Source organism: Lactuca sativa, chromosome 1 (assembly GCF_002870075.4).
Source record: "Lactuca sativa cultivar Salinas chromosome 1, Lsat_Salinas_v11, whole genome shotgun sequence".
Lineage (NCBI taxonomy): Eukaryota > Viridiplantae > Streptophyta > Magnoliopsida > Asterales > Asteraceae > Lactuca > Lactuca sativa.
In genome coordinates, this window is record NC_056623.2 from 59,796,111 (window position 1) to 59,804,795 (window position 8,685).

The window sequence follows — 8,685 nt, forward strand, 5'->3', positions numbered from 1 at the left end:
CTTTTATTTTAAGTTATGACATATTGAACGTAATACTATCTATTTTTATCCACACAAAACACACATACAATTTTAAAATATATTATTTTGTTAAAAATTTCAGTTTTTGTCCAATGGCACAATGGTCAATTTCAAAAAAAAAAATAACACCTAGGCTGATAACTTAGACAACCAGGGACCAAAATCATTGTAAAATAATAATATAAGAACCAAAATTGCAACCCGGCTCGTTTAGGAACCAAGGAAAAGATCAAATGAACACAGGGACCAAAAATGTAATTTACTACAACTATAATTACCTTATCACAAACAATAACAGTCTGGTCTGGTTAGTTTTTGAAGCCAATTGTGTTGAAATCATAGGCTCTTTATACACCAAAGCTATTCAATATAGTTGTGGCAAAGTTTTGTAGTGCATAGAGTTTTAGGAGGTGATACAATAGAGTAGATAGCAATACATTGCATTCAGATTGTATATAATCCTGATAAATGTGACCTTGTTGCATGTGCTAGATACATGTTATCTTGTTGCATAAAGCAGATGCAACAAGATCGCATTTATCTGGATTATAAACAATGCGAATACAACATTTTGCTATCTAATCTATTAGATCAACTCCTAAATGTTGTACCACACATTTCATTTCATAGAGTGTTTTTGTGATGTTTGCAAAACCATTTCTCTTGAGGGGGGTTTGTTTCTGATAGATGCACATTCTGTGTCACCAAAAAGAATGAAAATTAGATTCATTATGAATTAATAATAAACAAAAGTATTAATCGTTAATCTAAACTCTACCTTTATGGAATATCCTAAGGCTTTGCTATGTTTAGTAGAGTATTTGCTTTAATGATACCATAAATCTTTTCAAAAATGCTATTAATTAAGATCTGAAATCGTACTAGAGTAGAAATTTGTAAAACCAATAATACCAAATTTGACCAATATTTTACAATCCAAAACAAAACTACAAAAACCCCTAATCCAGCTTTTATTTAAACATTGAAATCTAAGTACTGGGAAACGATAGCTCTGCACAAACCCACATCCTCAAAAAAGGTATTAGGGGTTGTTGAATCGAAACCCTAATGTGTTAACTAGCTGTAATTGTTGACAACCAACTAGCGAAAAACCCTACAGATGTCCGATAAAACAAAATAAAGAATGGAAAAGACAATAAGAATGAAAGCTTACAGAGATGTTGATAATTTCATGGAGTGTTTGGGTCTTTCGATAACAGAATGATGGAAAACAAGGCTATGTGTATCTGATTCTGAAACGATGGTTTTGTATATCTCCGGAGAAGGACGGCGATGTTTGGGTAGGGAGTTAGGCTATCGGTAATTGGGTTTGGTTTGTTGATATCGGGACGAGTGAAAGAACGTATCTATTTATAACGCCACCGACCTATCCCTTTCCATTTCAAGTTCCAAACGGTTACATAATTTAAAGCAGATTTTTCCAAAATTAATAGTTTTTAATTTATTTTATGAAAAATTAAATATGGTAATTCTATAAATATCATTTTCATTATTAATTGAATATTTTTTTGTTTTTGTTTTTAGTTGTTTTTTTTTCTTTAGTCTATTTTACTAGGTGTAAGACCCGTGTAATACACGGGTTTATTAAAAATAAAAATTTAATATCAATATTTAAACATTAAATTTAATATCAATATCAATTTTAGAGCTCTCATAAATTATGACGTTTATTACATTATAAATATATTAATTTTTTTCAATGAAGCATTTATTTTTCTCAATATTATAACCGAAATAAGTTATGATATGTGAACAAATCAGAAAATTACATGTGGAAATAAAAAAATTCTAAAAATCTATTAAAATGTCATGTGTCCAAATTAATGAGGACATGACATGTGACAAAAAATGAGTTTTATTTATTAGTATAGATTTTTGAGTGTTTATTTAATCTATTTGATTTATTATTATTATTACTAAAAGTAAATTATAAATAACAATAATGTAAATAATAATAATAATAATACAAAGTTTATTTTTTATTTATTATCGAATATGAAACAAATTTATCTCCTAAAAATGTAAGCAACTTTATGTTTTAGTTTAATTTAGTCTCACATTTTAAATGATCCATCTCTCTCAACAACAACACACAAAAAAAATATATTGAAACCCCAGAACTTGATCTTCAGTATGCAACTTACCATTGATAGAAATGATTTTTTTTAATGGAAAGAGTATCGAGAGATATCAGCAGTCATATTTAAAGAGAGATAAACATGCATATTATAAGGTTTTGGGTCACGATGTTCAACATAAGTTTACAGTGTTCAAAATATGGGACATTAGGAACGCATGTGTCAGAGGAAGGAAGAGGGTGGCGTCGATAACTATTGTGGGAGGCGACGATCTTAAAAAAAGAAATATAAGGAAAAAACTATTTTGATACTTGGTTCCAAGTAATAGTTTCCAAACAAAGTTTAATATTGATTATCTTGTACTTCATACAATTATTAATCTACACGTACTGCTTTGAACAATCTAACTAATTAGAGCTACGAAAAGCGCTTAAGTGATGTTGAGGCTACGAGGATAGTGGTGGACAATTAGACCATCTTATTTAATCAGAGTTAAAAAAAAATGTGCTTACCAAACGTTATTAATGTTGATTAATAGGTCGTCTCTTAATGGAACAACTAACAGGGTTAGCAAACAACCCATCAGTATATATATATATATATATATATATATATATATATATATATATATATATATATATATATATACACACACACACACACATATTACTTTCTTTTAATTTATAGTTAATGAATTATTTATGTAGTTTTGTTTTTATACACATTTAATCACTTATGTGTTTTCCTGTACACATACGACCATTGAAATAGTTTGGATTATTCACAAAATATGATGTATGTTTTTAGCAACGTTGTAAAAATCGCTCGACGTTAGCTAGTCGGTGGACTGGGGTCAAGGGATTAATCGGCTAGGCGGAGATTAATCGGGGACCATTAATTGCTAATTTGTTAGATTTTAAAAATTTAAATATGACTAATATCATATAAAAGTTCATAAATACCACAAATATCATCACAAAATAGGTTAATATGATAAATACAATACTAATCATATCTCAAATAGTTTCTATTGAGATATAACTTCTTCAAAGTGTTAAAATTTCATCGGGTTCTACTGTTTCAGTCATTTTGTATGCATGGATTAATCGTTAGGCGCTCTCTAATCGGTCAAGTAGCGCCTAGGGATTAATCGAATAATAATCGGGATTTTTACAACATTGGTTTTTAGGTCAACGATGTTTTGATTTTGTCCACATTTAGTTGCTGATGTTTTGTTTTTGTACAAATTTAGTCACTTGTGTTTTGTTTTTGTATACATTTAGTCACTCATCATGTGTTTGATTTTTCTAGAATTTCAAGAATTGAGTTAATGTGATCATCTGGTAAAAAACAATAGTTCATATTTTCATGTGTTCATTTGAAAAAAAATCCAAGTTAGTAAGTCTATATATAGAAAAAAAATTGGTTATATTGAGACGTAATGGATCCAAGGAGTTTAAAGAATATGACAAGGTTTACGATTATGAATTCTATAATGATTTCGTAGATCCTGATTATGACATAGATGATGTACAACCAGTTCTTGGAGGGTCATCTAAGTACCCTTATCCTCATCGGGGTAGAACAAGAAGTCCACCAATTGAACCAAGTTTAAGATATGATTGTGTAGCACCCGGTTCCTGGTATGTAAATGTTATTTGAGTATTTCCTTTCTTTTAGCCTTGGACTCGGCGAGTCATAGGTCCGACTCGCCGAGTGGATGCGGGACCCGGGACACGTTTAAGTTGGTGACTCGGCGAGTCCATATCCTGGACTCGGCGAGTCACAGCTGTTGGATGAAACCCTAAGTTTCAGGGGTTTGCACCCTATTTAAGCAGCTTATCTGCCCCAGGCCAGCCCCCATTCTCTCCCCAGAGCTCCCCAACCCTCGTTTGTGCTTGTTCTTTGAAGATTGAAGTTTTGTTGTGTACTTTTGAAGGCTTTGAAGGAAGGAAGGAAGTAGATCCAGAAGATAGGAAGCCATCCAAGCATTATTTGTGTCCTTCCAGCAGTTCCTTTGAGGTATAACCCATTTTCCCCTTGATTCTATGCTTAAAACTTCATTTGGGTCCTTCTTGGTCAATTTCCCAAGTTTGTATGTGCATTATATGTCGTAATAAGGCGTTTGGCCTTTGGATCTATGCAAGATTGAGCTCCAGGAGCTCAGATCTGATAGCTTTTTGGTCCCATGTGGCTTGTTAGCCCTAGATCTACCCCTTTTGAGACATTTTGAGCCCTAAAATCCATATTGGTGAATATCCACATGTAAAGTTGGAAACTTTACGTGTGATTCGTGTCCTAGAAGTCCAGATCTATAAATGGCATGGACTGGAATCGAGCAAATCGGTATATTTAAGGAGTGCATGGCAACGACTCGGCGAGTCGTTCATGTGACTCGGCGAGTCTGCTCGCGAGTCTTCGAGTTTGTCCCCTTTTTGTAGTGTCGAGTGAGCAGTGAGTCACAGGGTGTGACTCAGTGAGTCGGAAGCTTAACCCATCCATGGAGGTACTCGGCGAGTCAATGCCCTGACTCGGCGAGTTCAAGGCAATCTCCTTAGATCAAGAACAGACTCGACGAGTTGTTCATACAACTCGGCGAGTCTTAGCATGGGTGTTCTTTGGATGAAGATGAACTCGACGAGTTATTCATACAACTCGGCGAGTAGGATGAAGGACTTGAATATTGGTCATGAAGGCGAACCCGTCGAGTCGTCGCCTAACTCGACGGGTAGGATCGGGATTCAGGGCAGTCGTTTGCGTAGGGACTCGGCGAGTCGGAAAGCCAACTCGGCGAGTCGAGGTCAACTGAAAGTTGACTCTGACTTTGACTTAGGGCAAGGTCAGGGGTAAAATGGTCATTTTACCCAAAGGTCAGTGAGCAATGTTTGATTGAGTATATTGTGGGAATTGCAGCCGGAGGGTTTCCGGAGCAGCAGCAGCAGCAGTAGTAGGTGATCAGTTCCCACACAGACCAGCAGCTATTTCGAGGTGAGTTTCCTTCCCAGTAGGAACGGGTCTAAGGCACCAAGGCCGACCCGTGTAGACGATATGCTAGTGCTAGAGTGTGGGCCGAGCCCGTATCTCTGTTGTAGTTAAGTACGGTGTATGTGTTAATATGATAGAATTGCTTATACTTGTTGTCTGCGTGATACTTGTATGTTATGGGTTAGTGGTTGAGTGTGGGCAGGGCCCGTATCTCGCCAAGGTCGGAGTGTGGGCTAGGCCCGTATCTCCCAGATAGCGAAGTGTGGGCAGGGCCCGTATCTTCACGAGTGTGGGCGAGGCCCGTATCTCCCAGATAGCGAAGTGTGGGCAGGGCCCGTATCTTCACGAGTGTGGGCGAGGCCCGTATCTCCCGGCTAGCGAAGTGTGGGCAGGGCCCGTATCTTCCCGAGTGTGGGCAAGGCCCGTAACTCCTAGCTGAATAATGGCTGTTATTTGTTGCATGGTATGCGGTATTATGGGGGAACTCACTAAGCTTTGTGCTTACAGTTTTCAGTTTTGGTTTCAGGTATCTCCTCAGCTAGGGGAAAGGAGCCGGCGCGGTAGCGGCACGTCACGCACACACTCTCCGATTTCCGCATTTACGAGCTTCACTGGGATTTGTACTCTGATATTTTAATTAAATGTATGACTTGGTTTTTAGACACGGTTTTGGTGTGATATTTTGATCAGACAATGTTTTAGTCCTTTTATATCCTCTAAAAGTGATGTCTTTAAAACGAAATTTTTGGTCATGAAAATTGGGTTGTTACAAGTTGGTATCAGAGCCCTGGTTTGAGGGATTCGGACACACCTTCGGGGGTGTCTGAACTCAAATCGAGGGATTAAAAGATTTTCTAAAAGAAAATGTTTTTGAAAATTGAGAAAAGAATTTTGAGAAAGAACGAAGTGTGTGATGTGCGCGACCGGCCGAGCTCGAGTAAGTATTCCCCAAAGTACCCATACAAGTTTATGTTATGTTTATCAACTTTCATAGAACAGCATGCTAGGATAGGACTAAGGATCTAGGAGTGATACCTTATGTGCCTGCTATTTGTGTTTTAGTTGTATGAAAAATTGCATGCTAGTTATCGGGTAGACAGTAAGTAGGATAGCCTGATTAGGTTATGCCTGGTAGTATGAGCTTAGCACTTTATGCTAGCTCAGTTCCTGGAGGTGATAGAGTTAGTTGAGATTGTTACCCTTATCTGAATGTTGCTTGCTTCGTGCTTCGTGGGACTCTGAATAATGGGAGTTAGCCATTAGGCGAATGCGTCACGTCACATGTGACCAGGGTTGAATAATCTTAGAGTGCCGGATTTGATCCTACTGCGCGCTCTTGTTTGAGTCCAACCGTTGTAGGGATGAGTCGGATACTCGAAGGATTATTTGGGCCTCGTCACATGTGATGGTATTCGGGTAATGGCTAACTGGCATTACAAGGAGGCCTGTAGCAGCTGAGGACTGGTTAGAGTGGAACTAGAGATTTCCTTAGGGCAAGCCCAGGATGAGTATAGCAGTGATCAGCAATAGTGAAAGGGATCTGGTGGAGTCGAGGCAATCCTTGAAGAAGGTACGGATAGATGTGCAAGGTAGTATGGGCCCGTACTACTGAAAGCAGAGGATCTGTACCCGAACCAAGGATGGCCAAGATAAGACCAGGGAACTTGTAAGTAGATGTGATCCCTCAGGGAGTATCAGTATCACTAATGATTGTTGTGATGTATTGCAGAATGGTGGTACTCCGATCGAGGCCGGTAGATGGCGGCTCAGGAGAGGGGTCAGGTTCGGGATCAGGTTCCGAGCCAATTGATGAGGGGCTACGCGAGTTCATCGCGTCAGAGATCACCAGGGGTATCCTTGAGTCGACTCCCATTATCTTTGGGTCGATCAAGGAAGGGATCACGGAGTTGATGGAGGATCGCCTTCGGGCATTCAGGAGCGATATGGCATCTAGCCAGTCAGGATCTCGCACGCTGTCCTTCAAGGACTTCAGGGGCAGCGGTGCGCCGGATTTCCATGGGGTGAAAGACCCCATTGTTGCCAGGCGATGGATTGCAGACATCGAGTCTGCCCAGCTGACTAGCTTCTGCCCCGAGGGGTCGAAGGTGAGGTATGCAGCGGGATGTCTACAGGACCGGGCCCGGGATTGGTGGGAGTCAGTGGGTGACTCGTTGGGAGCCTCAGCTATCGAGGCTATGACTTGGTCGGACTTTGTGACCAGGTTCAGGGCAGAGTTCGCGCCGGCGGTCGAGCTTCAGCAGCTGGCCAGGGAGTTTCTTGACATGAGGCAGACGACGGAGACTGTGGCGGAGATCACTGCCAAGTTCAGGGAGAGGGCTTTGTTGGTGCCCCAGTATGCCGGTGACGAGGACATAAGGAGGACTCGTTACCATGATATGCTACGAGCTGACATCCGGGAGCATGTTAGCTTTTCGGCTTGCCCTACCCTGGACACCATGATTGCCAGGGCAAGGGAGAGGGAGATAGATTTGGAGCACATCCGGAAACGGAAACTTGAGGAGGGTCAGGCAGGAGGGGCTTCGGGGAAGAAGCCCAAGGGATCAGATGGTAGGCCGAAAGGTCAGTCAGGACCGAGCCGCGCGGGAAATGCGGCAGGTCGCATGTGGGGGCATGTAGGATGGGTTCAGTAGGCTGCTACAAGTGTGGCAAGGCAGGGCACTTTAGCAGGGATTGTACTGCTCCAGTTTCAGCTATTCAGACATCGGAGTTGCTGTGTTTTCACTGCAATCAGAGGGGCCACAAGAAGGCCCATTGCCCCCAGTTGACAGTTTCAGCGCCAGTGAAGGCGCCAGCTCCAGCGACCCTGCGGATCACGGATGGTCAGCAGGGCAAGGCAGAGGCTCCAGTGGTGAGGAGCCGGGCATTTCAGCTGACTACCGAGGAGGCACGCGCCGCACCCGATGTGGTGACGGGTATGATTCTTTCCCTCTATCTTATTTTTATGATGTTATGATATTGATATGTGCTCTGTATGCTTTAGGATCGTTCCATGTGAACGGCATCCCAGCTCAGGTATTGTTTGATTCGGGTGCATCCCGATCGTTTGTTTCTCTTGCGCTTAGCAGGAGGTTTCATGAGACTTCAGGAGAGTTAGATTGTCCGTTAGAGGTAGAGATTGCTGATGATCGTTCGGTGCGAGCATCGATGGTGTTCCGAGATTGCGTTATGCGGTTGTTCGAGGAGCGTTACTTGGTAGACTTGGTTCCCATACCGTTGCATGGGAACAAGGTGATTATTGGCATGGATTTGTTGAGCTCTAATGGGGCGGTGATAAATTACGCGCAGCAGCTAGTGCGGGTCAGGACCCCAAGTGGGGGAGAGTTGGTGATTCATGGAGAAAGGCCGCAGTGTGGACCCGTTGTATGTTCAGCAGCGAGGGCTAGGCGCTATCTCCAGCAGGGATGCGCAGGTTATGTCGCGTATGTGATGGATACCCGAAAGGCGGGTAATGCATCGATGAGCGAGGTTCCGGTGGTTCGGGACTTTGTAGACGTCTTCCCAGAGGAGCTTCCTGGGATACCTCCGGAGCGACAGGTGGAGTTCAGGATCGACCTTGTTC

At 41.3% G+C, this 8,685-nt stretch overlaps 1 long non-coding RNA gene across 1 annotated transcript; it reads right to left on the reverse strand.

Annotated features, from left to right (window-relative positions):
* Window positions 1–265: 265 nt before the first annotated feature.
* LOC111905043 (uncharacterized) lies at window positions 266–1,409 on the reverse strand. The gene is made up of 2 exons (XR_002854714.3): window positions 1,196–1,409; window positions 266–717 (listed from the first exon to the last, which is right to left on the reverse strand). It is a non-coding gene; the product is annotated as an uncharacterized LOC111905043 (long non-coding RNA).
* Window positions 1,410–8,685: the final 7,276 nt, after the last annotated feature.